General features: G+C 35.1%; 1 pseudogene across 1 annotated transcript in view; it reads left to right on the forward strand.

Moving 5' to 3' along the window:
- LOC144365714 (3',5'-cyclic-AMP phosphodiesterase 4D-like) overlaps positions 1 to 12,349 on the forward strand; it is a 169,628-nt pseudogene that overhangs the window by 18,635 nt on the left and 138,644 nt on the right. The window contains exons 3-4 of the transcript XR_013424507.1: positions 135 to 171; positions 8,011 to 8,084. The product of XR_013424507.1 is annotated as a 3',5'-cyclic-AMP phosphodiesterase 4D-like (transcript). The remainder of the gene's footprint in view (positions 1 to 134; positions 172 to 8,010; positions 8,085 to 12,349) is intronic.

Here is a 12,349-nt window from a genome sequence, read left to right on the forward strand (position 1 = left end):
AATAAGGATGGAATTATTGTAATTCTCTATGGGGATTCATGAAACTTAACATTGGAACTTAACATGGAATATTGATTAAAACTAGTCATAGAGTTGTCGATGACTTCTAACATGGGATTTGGTTTATTTTTCAGACATGGAGATGACTTGATTGTGACTCCTTTTGCTCAGGTAAGCATACTTCGGTGAGCAGGCCAACTTCTCACAGATTTGGAAATTGGTTTGGGAGGATTTGATCTGTTGCTCGATTTAGTTTTAAAGTAAATGAAATTATAAATACAAATAGTGTGGTTCATCCAAGTAATTCATAGGCAATGCTAGAAAATGTGACTTTGGCCCTAGAGATCTGTTTTCTTTAAACTGTGGTAGACCCAAAGATTGTCTTTGCTTCAAATAACAAATTACCCTAGAGATAGAGAACATAAATAGGCCCATATTTCTTAACTGATGTAGGCATTAGAAGCAGAAGGCTATATTGTGGATTAAATTACGTTTAATAAAATGAGGTACATGATCATTGCTTGAAATTCAATCATACAGTTCAACCTGATACCTTATTTACTCCTTTATACATGTTTCATTGGCACAAAGATTTAGCCCAGTGATCTGTGTTTGTTTTACATCATACAAATCATGAAAATACTTTGATCACATGACATAGATGCAAGAAGGTGATGAGATGATTTGAAGTGTACTGTAGTGATTCTCAACCCTAGATGCAAGCTAGACTCACCTAGAGCACTCATCCCGATGCCCAGGCTTGCATGCCTATGGATTTTAAATAATCTGGAAATCTAAGAAGTTTTATTTCTCAAAGACCACAGTATTTTTACTGTGTGTAAGAGAAGTTGACAGCCCCTGATGTAGATAACTAGGGACAAATAGGATGAAACTTATTTAAACTGGGTCATGAAGCAGATTTAAAATCAATACTGACTGAAAAAAATGTTTAAATGTTGAAATACAAGCAGTGCTAAGAAGTTATACAGATTATAACTAGAGGTAGGTCAGAAATAGATGTAGCACCTTGAGCAACTCATTTAACTTTTCTGAATGACTTTGAGGAAGGCAGTGAACTTTTCCAAGTCTTACTTCCTCCTCTGTTAAATTATAATTGCAGGAGTACCCACCTCATAAGATGTTAAAAGATTAAAATAATACTGGTCATGCTAAATATTCATAAGAATTCTAAAAATTTTAATGTTTATTAAATTTTAATTAAAACTGGTTTAATTGTATAGAGATGAAATTGCTCTTTTCTTTCTAAATGTAATCTTAGGTATAATTTTTAAAATGAATAATAATAATGTTAGAACAATATGATTTTGCAGTTTTAATTTTTTTTAATTTCTAAAATAATTTAGACCACAATTGTAATTAATTTATAAATAAAATGTCTAATGGTGATTTTAAAAATTAATGTAGGTGGGCTGGGGTCATATCTCAGTGGTAGAGCACTTGCCTGGCATATGTGAGGCACTGGGTTCAATTCTCAGCACCACACATAAATAAATACAATAAAGGTCCATTGAAAACTAAAAAATAATAATGCAGGCAATTAAGAACAGATGATGATCATCATCCATTCCATATGCTCAAGTCCTTTTGTTGGAGATCATGAAATCTTTCTAGTGCTTGTATTTCAGTGTCAACAAAATTTACACTGTTACATTTTAATCATATTTGTGATAGCAAACTTTTAATGAAACAGTTTGTAATTCATTCCTATTGAGAATTTATAATTGTATAACTAAGAACTGAGAGCTAGATGAACAGGCAAAATCAGGTAAAACAATATAAACAACCATCACTAAATGTAGAACCAGTCATCCCATCATGAGTTTACTCAGGTAGCTAGCTAAAACTAAAATCTCTAGATATTATTGTAAGAAAAATAAATCTAAGTATGTTGTAAAATATGGAAAAAAAATCTGTATGTAATATCTTGGCTTCTTATTTCAAGTAATATTTACTAATCTCTAACAGATTAATAAATTTAACTTGGCTACTGCCTTCAGTTAAATTCTAAAGAAGTCTAGCCTTTTACATGATTAGACATCTATAGTGTACTTATAATCTCCAAAACAACTACTCAAATTTCTCTATATTGGGACGTTTATACATATTTTATATACAAAACATCATTTAGCCATAAATGTTATTTTACAATGATTAATACCCTTGATACTGGAACTTTGAATATAAACTAACTCTTTGTAATATTCATATATATCTGATGCCTAAAAATAATCTTAAATATACTTAAGGAGATTTTACTTATCATCAACTGAGGGACTCATTCACCTTGCACAAGGTGGTCGTTGCCCCAGGGGCTGTGAATTCTTTTTAAGTGGCTTCACCACAGTTTTCATAAATGGATTTTTCCTGGAGTATTAAATCTTGGAAGCTGTACTAAAATATAAGTAAGAAAAGGCTTTTTAATACTGAGCAGTTTTAGCACTGACGGGGTATTGTTGCAGAATCAGGTAAGACTAAAAGCCCAGTTAGTGCCTGGCCTTTTCTTAAGCTATGTTGGGCCCAACTGGCATATATTGTTGACTTAATTGCCATCTCCTCAGAAAAAGAGTGTGTAATACAGGGCAGAGCACTTACCACTTAATGTTAAATATTATAATTCCAAAAATGGAATATATTTATATTGCTTGAAGTTATGCCAACATTATTTGTTCTGCTATACCATAACTGATTTTAGCCAACTTGCTCAGGAAAATGTCTCATCAAGTAGGCCAAAGAATCATACCCTCTTCCTACTATATTTTGGATTCATAATTTCACACTAAATTTTGGTGAAAATTTGCAGGGAGGCCTGAGGTTGTGGCTCCAAAGTAGAGCACTCGCCTAACATGGGTGAGGCACTGGGTTTGATCCTCAGAACCACATAAAGATAAATAAATAAAGGTATTGTGTCCATCTATAACTAAAGACTATTAAAAATACAATAAAATTTGCAGGGAGAGCCACATTGCTCTCAAAATGTTTCTGCATACAAACTTTAGAAAAATTAATATAAGCAAAAGGAAGAAAATTTCCCACAATGCACAATCCCCAAACAACTACTGCTCACATTTTTTTTTTCTTACTTTCTATCCATTTAGGTTTGTTTTTTCTGGGTGTTACGACTTTCCTTATGATCTTAAAAACAGGCCACTATTGTCCAAAATGGTCAAGGACCTTCCTCCAATTCATCTCATCTTCATCTTCTTGAAAACCCATTTCTTTAGGCCTGAGTGCAGCCCCGAAACATAAAAGGATCCTGCCCTATTATTTCTAAATTATGGCCTTTTGGGTTTTGAAAAGAATTAAATACTAAATTACAAGATAGTTTAGAAAGTCACAAAAAGATATATCCCATTTTGTTGGATGGAGCTGAACCTAGAACATCTTGGTTAGGCCTAATTTTCAGGAAGGATCTTACAAATCCCTCTATGTTTTATTCTAATGTGAAGAACACTGTTAGAGTAAAGTTTTGGCTAGGGGTCAACCTGAACTGTCTTCTACCTCTGGTGGCTTAGACTTTTCCATATAATTTCAGAATCTCTTTGAGCCCCAGAAAAAGTTTCAAATTTAATTAGTTTGTATACTTCAATTTCAAAACTGAAATTCTGTTTTGGTATGAGTATTTCATTTGGCACAGAGACTTGAGTGTTGAGAATGACCCTACTGCCCTTTTCCTCCCACAAGGATAACAACTTGGCCAGAGTTCCTGGAGACCCAAGAGCACCAAGGAGGCACAACACTGCTGAATACTGGAGTCAGTGGTCTCTGGCCCTCTAATTCCACTGTTTGCAATTATGACAACCTTGTAAAACTCTAAGTCTCTTGGAATTCTCATCTGAAAGTCTGTAGTATTGAAAGAAGTAGAATCTTTGATGAAGCAAATGACAGAAAACCCCCACCCAAACATTAACCTGACTCCCTGTGGAGTGCCTCACATCAGTCAGTCTAGAGAGACATGCCCAACCCATGAAGACTAGGCAGGAATACCCACATTTTTTGCCTTCTCTAACCAAAATACAGCACCAATAATACTTTTAGGAAACAATATAGTAGTTATTAATACTGTAGAACATTAATAATAGTAGTAGGACATTACCAATATTTTTAAAAATATTTCACCCCTAAGAGAGTTTTATGATCTCATCACAGTCCCCAAGTTTGCTGGACCCACCAGGCCCTCTCTGTGAAGCAATGGAAGAAAAGTGTGGTCTCTTTTCAGGTGCTTTTTTTCACCCAGCATTTCCTTGGACTTCATTAATATAAATGGTAACTAGCATCTTTCTAGATATCTGAACTCTTACAGTCATTCATAGGAAATTGTCAAAAACTTTTTGACATAACCAAAACAATTTCATATGGTTCAACAAAAACATAAGTCGAAAGAGATTTTCTTTTCTATCAAAATAAACTTTTTATCTTGTACGTAATTCTAGGTTGACTTCAGCATTTCTTCTGAAGTTAAAACCTGGATCAGGAATATTTTCATTTCACTCAGGATACACCCAGCCCACAAGAATCTCAGTCTGTGTTTTACCGCCACCTAGTGGCATAAAGTGTACATGAATTGAAAAACAATCCTCAAAACTCTCCTTGAGGCTGTTCATTACTGATTCAATGAAGTCCACATTTTTTCTGTCAATTTAGGTACTGATCAATAGATGTTTAAGAGCACATAAATAAGTTTGAGAACTCTATATAAATAACATCCCACCCCACAGGCCAGTGTACAGATCATCTCTGTCCACAATTTTTCTATAGTACTATCAGTATTTCTTTCCTAAGGTGTGTATGTTTCTCATCATTCTGGAGGTATTTTTGATCTTGTTCTATTACATTGTACTTGTAGGAGAAGAAGAGAAAGCAGTGACCTTAATTTTCTGCAACTGAGCCACGTGGAAGAAACCTCAGGGATTTCTTTGGTTAACAACATTAAGAAGGGAAGAAAATTATAGGGGCAATAAAGCTCTGACTACATCTCTTACAAAGCTGAAATAATGGGGAGTGAGAGCAGCCCTGGAACAAAAGCAAAAAATAACGGAACCTTAACTCAGGGGCTCCAGTAAAACTATTTCCATTTCTTCTCCCCAGCAACAGTTACCTACCTCTTTGTGTTCTGCAAAGACAAACCCAGTGATATTTAGGATAAAGATTCCCCAGGAAGCACCCCTTAAAAGATCTGTATGAAACTTTTATTTATACTTTGGCTAAGGATAATAATTAACACTTAATCTAAAAATTTATAAAATACTGCTTGTCCTACCAGAGACAGAGAGAGAGAGAGAGAGAGAGAGAGAGAGAGAGAGAGAGAGAGAGAGAGAGAGAGAAAGCCACAATGACTTAAGGGAATGATGTATCCTCAGGGCTATTTACTACAGCAGTGTTTGTAAAAGCAAACCGTAAGACACAACCTCAAAGTCAGTCTCAGGGACTGGCAACTGGATGCCTGAAGGAGGGACTGGGATAGGGGAACTCTTTCTTCCATTTTTATTTTTTGTTTGTTTTGAGATAGTTCATACATATGAAACAATATATCTAGTGATTATATAGAGCATAAATGATCATCATAATAATAATGAACAGTTTAAGAAATAGAAGGATATGAATATTTTAATGCCACTGAAGTATCCCTTTCCATGTTCATCTATCACATAAATAACAATAATTTTGATTTTGGCTTAATTATTGAGATGAGACTTTTTGCAGGATAGTTATGTTTCTACTTAAAGTCTACAGCAAGCAAATGTATGATTTATTCAAAATAAATACATAAAAAACTTAAAATCCAAAAAAATAATCCAGTTTAATATATTTATTATTATAACACAGGCAAAATTTCTCTACAGAAAATATTTCTTTTACGAACTAATGTTTCCTTTCATGAATTACTTTCCTCTCAAATGAGCATGGAATATGATTTACCTACAATATTATTTCTATTTACCAGCTGTCAAATGCAGTGAATTTACAACATTTACAGAATATTATGATAAAATCATCAGAATTCTAAAATTAAAATTTTTGCCTAGAAAAGGGATAGATTAGCTGGTGCAATAATATTATTTAAAATGCTTTTCAAATGTGTTCAGTATTCACTTCTTAAAATATAAATCAAGTCTGCATGTTTTAATGACAGTGGATCATTTATCCAATTTATTTCTGCATCAGTCAAGATTCCATGCCTGTTGAAAGACATCTTAGTCTGATGTCAGCAGTTAGCTATTTGAATATTCTGTCATAGGCAGTGTGACCTTTCAGAGCTGTGGGTTGTTTATGTGTGGTAATGAGCCAGGATTTTCCAGTGACTGACTTAATCATGGTTGGCTCCTTAGGAAGCACCACAGATTTCTTCAGGGAAAATGCTAGGTCACTATTCCAATGCACAAACTTTCTTTGACCAACACAAATTAATGTCAAGTTTTTGTTTTTTGAAGTCTGAAATGTTTTAGTCTTGGAAAAAAATATAAACTGACTCTAGATCCATGCCAGATGAAAAAAAAAACTCTGGAGACAATTCTGGAGCCCTTAGAGCAATAGAATTTGGGGGGCCCCTTGTAGTACCATTCCTAAGTCACTAAATAAATTCCCTGTGTGTGTGCCAAATCATTAATCAAGTGAAATGCTACCCCAATAAACTCACCCACACTGAATGCTTTTTCTTGACACCTAACCTGTCATTTCTTCTAATTCACACTCCAATCCTGTGAGGTAAATATCAGTTACAGTTTGTATTTAAGAAAACTGAGGTAAGGAGAGGCTTACATACCTTGTTCAGGTTCACACATTAATACTGAACAGATTCAGGCAGCCTGGTTTGTTGTGCAATACCCTAGTACTTAGCAAAACACATTTTAGAAAAATTTAGCATTCTGGTTCACATCCAGAACACCTATAATTCCACCTAATTGAGGATCCACCCTGAGGAAATGAGCCCATTCTAGGAAAAAGCCAGGGGCAGTAGATTCATGCAACTTTTCTCTCCTAGGCTCACTTCCATTCCTTGGCCACCTTCTAGTCTGATTGTAATTAGGAAAGGGGGCTATCAGAGGTGGTGGCATCGTTTTCCTGCCTTGTCATATGTGTAGATATATTTCATCTAGGTATTCTTCATACGATGCCACTTTATTATTTTCTGTGTTTCAGGAAGTGTGTGTGTGTGTGTGTGTGTGTGTGTGTGTGTGTGTGTGTGTGTATATATATATATATATATATATATATATATATATATATAGAGAGAGAGAGAGAGAGAGAGAGAGAGAGAGCAGTTGCATTTTATGTGAGAAAATACCTTCTTGGGGACTTCTTTTCATTCACAGTCTTAACCAAGGAAAAGACCATCTGTGCACTAGCTGGTACAGACACATGGTAAAGCTGAAAAGCGATCTAAGTTTTACTTAGTTTACTGACTGCAAATTATGGAACTCTTGGTGAATTCTTTTTTCTTTCTTTCTTTCTTTTTTTCTTTTCAGTTGTAGATGGACACAATGCCTTTATTTAATTTATTTACTTTTATGTAGTGTTGAGGATCGAAACCAGTGCCTCATACATTCTAGGCAAGCACTCTACCACAGAGCCACAACCCCAGCCCTGTTGGTAAATTCTTAAAAAGAGTTTTGGAATAATTTTTATTTTTATCCTTAAAGTAAGCTTCATTAGTATTTTATACTACACTATTTCATATATGCATAAGATGCAACATACATGTTTGCTTGGGATATTGTGTTAGTGACTTGGGAATACAGGAATGCTACAGAGACTGCTGCTGCTATGACCACATTTGTAGATAATGAAAAGGGATTTCTGGAAAATTTTGACAGTGTGATCTCTGTGGATTTCATATGGATGCATACAAGCCTTGCTAAGTGCTAGTAGATTCTTTAGTGGTATATGAAATTAAGTTTTAAGCATTATCAGATTTACTCTTAACAAACCATTCTTAATTGGATTTAAGATGACCTCAGATAAAGACATCTCAAGAATTTCTTTTTGTTGTAGGTCTTAGCCAGCCTGCGAACTGTACGAAACAATTTTGCTGCATTAACTAATTTGCAAGACCGAGCGCCTAGCAAGTAAGTTATTCTTTATTCCCTCTTTTTTGCTGAGCTTTTAAAGAATGTCATCTCAATTTGAATTGAACTCAAGAGAAAATATTAAATTTCTCACTGCCAAGCTATCTAGCCATGGACATTAACAAGACATCAGATGATACCCTGCTAATTCACTATAAATACAGTATAGTGGTGATTCTAAAATCAGGAATGAAACAGTATGACAAATCAACATGGTGATTCTGTCAGAAATTACCTGGCGTGATTTGTCTTCAAGCCAGTTATTTATACTCAAAGTAACTTTATAGTTTTGGTTTATTTCATAAATTAGCCACAGGCAAATAATCTCATCACACCTTAATGATATCTCAAAGTCATACTGTTAATTCTAAGACAACAATTAACTGGAAAAACACCAGATCTCAACAAAGATCTTTGGTTCTCCTGCTGTCATTGACTCTCTGAGCAGCAGCATTCATGAAGCAATTAATAAAATTGAGATTGATGTAATAACAATAGAAGTGTTTGGGAGAGGGAAACTTGAAATGGAAAATGATTTAAAATTGGGGGATTTTGGAACTGGGGCTATAGCTCAGTGACAGAGCGCTTGCCTAGCTTGCATGAAGCACTGGGTTCGATCCTCAGCACCACATAAAAATAAAAAAAAAATAAAATAAAGATGTTCTGTCTATCTACAACTACAATTTTTTTCCATTGGAGGATCCTGATAAATCTAAAAAATCAAAAAGAAGAAAGTAAATTTTGCAAAATTAAATGAGAAACTGATAAACTATTATTCTAATACCTATTATTTTTAAAGTATTATTTATAATAAAGTTAAGTTAAGATTATCAGCCTGGAAGAATTTTCCAAAACAAAACAAAAAAATCAAATCAATATTAAGAGAACAGTGAGTAGAAACTTATTAGGGATTATGGTATATCTGAGTCTATATTATTTTATACTCGATAACTACTTCTTAAAAAACATGAAAAAACTGAACTTTTCCACTCCATAATAACATAGTTTACCTCTACAATCCACATTTTCCTGATTAACAAGAAGCTATGGCCATTAGGCAAGTACTTCCTGTGATAGAGAAAGGTTTTCTAAAAAAAAAAAAAAAAAAAAAAAAAATTAGTGGAAGTTCCACAACACAAATAATTGACATGGAACCTAGAACGTTGGGCCGATTGTCTTTCCCTCAGCTTGAACATTTACCTTCTCTTTCTTCTTTTCCACTTGACTAACTGGTTCATTCTTCTCATCACAGTTTAAATATAATCTATAATCGCTTTGGGGCCACTGTCCTTCACACTGCCAGATATAGACCCACAGTGACCAGCCCTAGCTGGCTGGCATGTCTTTCCAACTCTGCCTGGTTGCATCCTGTTATTCAAGCACATTTTTCCCTGTGCCCTACTTGCCTGATCACCTGGTTAATCCTCAGCAATGTCAGTTCCCCAAGAGCAGGGGTGTGGTTGGTTCACATTCGTATTCCCAGTACCTATCAGAACACAGAATAATTCCTCTGTTTTAGTCAGATTTTTCATTGCTGTGACCAAAATACCTGACACAAACTATGGAAGAGGGGAAATTTATTTGGGGCTCACTGATGGTCTTAGAGGTCTCAGTCCACAGATGGCTGACCACAGAGCTCTGGGACCAAGATGAGGCAGAACATCATGGTAGAAGGATGTGGAGGAAGAAAGCAGCTCAGAACATGGCCAACAGGAAGCAGAGAGAGCCAAAGAGCTCCATTTACCAGAGACAAAATATAAACCCCAAAGGCACACTCCCAGTGACCAGTCTTCGCTAGCCACATCCTACCTGCCTTCAGTTACCACCCAGTTAATCCATTTCAGTGGTTTAAGTTACTAATAGGGTTACAGCTCTCATTTAACCTCATTTTCATTTTCTCACACATGAACTTTTGGGGGACACTTCATTTCTAAATCTCTGCAAATGCTTGTTTACTGAAAGTGTAAAGTGGCCATTCAGCATTTAAAGCCTGAGGGTGTGCCATGAAGAAATCATTTATCTCCAGTTGTGTTGTCTATACAACATGGTCATAAGTTGTAAAACATCAGGCTGACCTCAATAGCCCTGAGACCTTTGCTATTCAGTACGTTATGGGTACAAACTTAACCTTCTAAAAATTTTTAACTCTGAAGGAAAAATGAAATTATTGGTTGCCACTAAAACTTGCAGTCTCAAATTTCAGTAAGAAATCGAGGTCTTGTCTCTAAAAGGCAAACAAGAAATTAATGCCCTGTAAATTTCCTTTGGATGTGGTCACCTGAGTGCAAGCATTTAATATAATAGACACTTAATCAAACAGGTGTGAAGGTATCACACTGGCCCTTCTATCTCCAAAGAAATGTCCTCAGGCCTATTCTATACAAGACAGAGGTTCTCAACTGATTTACAGGCACAGAATATATTAAAATGGAAAGGAGGGAGTGAAAAATCATAGGTAACACCTGAACTTACACCTGCTTTGACTAACTATGCAATGCCCATGGAGACATTGAATTACAATATCATCTGGTAGACTCTAAGTGAAAGCCAGTGTATGGTCTCCTTTTTAGTCAATGCAGATTTGTACCTCCTTTATTAATTCAAACCAAGTCAGGTTCCTGGGGTGTCGGAATAGTAGAATTCAATCTCCACACAGCTGTACTCTGTTGTGCTTGGTATTAGCAAAGAGGATGCCACTGGTACATAGCATGATGACTCTGAAAGAATCAGGATTCAATTGCCCTGCACTCCCTGTGCCATTAGAATGTTTCCAAGCTCACTGTTGGAATTTGAAGAAGACCTGTGCTGCCTTTCACAGACTACCTTTTTATTTGCTTTAGGAAAGGAGTCTAGGAAGAACTCATCTAAGAACTTGTTTTTTGTTTTTGTTGTTGTTTTTTTTTTATTTGCTTTAGGGTTGGTGTCTAGGAAGAACTCATCCAAGAGCTCTAGTGTTAGCCCACTAATGGTTTCTTGTGATCTTCTTGCTCTTTTGTGCCCTTTAGACTTTTTTATTCCAAGAATAAATTGTGACTCATTCTTTTTAAAAATAATCTATCAAGTTACCATGAATCCAGTGATTAATATTTTCTGCTTGTTACTAATCAAGATGTCAAGTTCCCAAGTGTCAGTAGTAAGATTGATAAAATGAGAATTAGTAGCAAGTCAACCATTTGGTTTTCCAAAACTATAGAAAAGGATAAATGTTTATTTATATTTTCCCAGACAAAAATTCAATGTTTTCAAAATTTTCACAGAACAAGAACTAAAAAACATTCTCAGAAATCAATGTTTAAGTCATTTGAATAAACTCTAGTCTATAACTATATCATCCTGAATATCCCCGAACTCATTTGAATAACAAACTCTCAGCAAGAAGGTAACTACTAGTATAGAAAACAGAGCTATTTCAAAGCAGCAGTTTAAAACATTGACCTTTTTAAATAAAACATTTATCAAGTTCAAATTTATATTTTTAATTTCTTCTCTTTCTCTCACTTCTATATGGTGCTGGGGATCATCCCAGAGCCTTACACATGCTAAGCAATTGTTCTACCACTGAGCTATATCTCAGCCCCGACTTTTATTTTCATAATTTAAAAAAACTAAAATAAGTCAGAAGTGAATCATGGTGTATTTTCAATCAAACACAAAAATTCAATCCCAAGCTGACACCAATAAACTTAAGAGCAATTACTCAGAGCCAGACACTGAATAGAATGAGCGAGAAATTACAAAACACCAAAGGGCTTTCTGTAAGCTTCCCCCAGACCTGCTAGGATAGTCGTCATCTTCAGCATTAGAGAGTCTGCTGCCAACTGCACATCTGTGTGGTTATCCATTTGGCTTCCACAAAAGCATCCCAAGCTAAGACAAAGAGTAGAGTGCAGCCTAGAGTCACATTACCTTGATTCAAATCTCTGCTGGCTTGGAACAGATTTTCAACTTCCCAAAGATTTGTTTTTCTCACTGGTAAAATGAGAACAATGATTCCACCAGCCTTGAGGCTTTTTTTCAGGGCTAAGTGAGATAATTCATTTAAAGTGCTCATTTAGTATAGCCTGTGACAGACACTTAATGCTTATTAAGTAAGTGTAGCCACTAGAAGAAACACACACACACACACACAACACACACCCTCAACTATTTTACAGATATCCCTTAATGTGTTTTAAAGTGTTTTTAAAGACGGCAACAAGTTAAAAGCTATTAATTATAAGTAACTATTTTATAAAATTCTATTCCAAAAAATTTTGGACAATCCA

This window comes from Ictidomys tridecemlineatus, chromosome 7 (assembly GCF_052094955.1).
Source record: "Ictidomys tridecemlineatus isolate mIctTri1 chromosome 7, mIctTri1.hap1, whole genome shotgun sequence".
NCBI lineage: Eukaryota > Metazoa > Chordata > Mammalia > Rodentia > Sciuridae > Ictidomys > Ictidomys tridecemlineatus.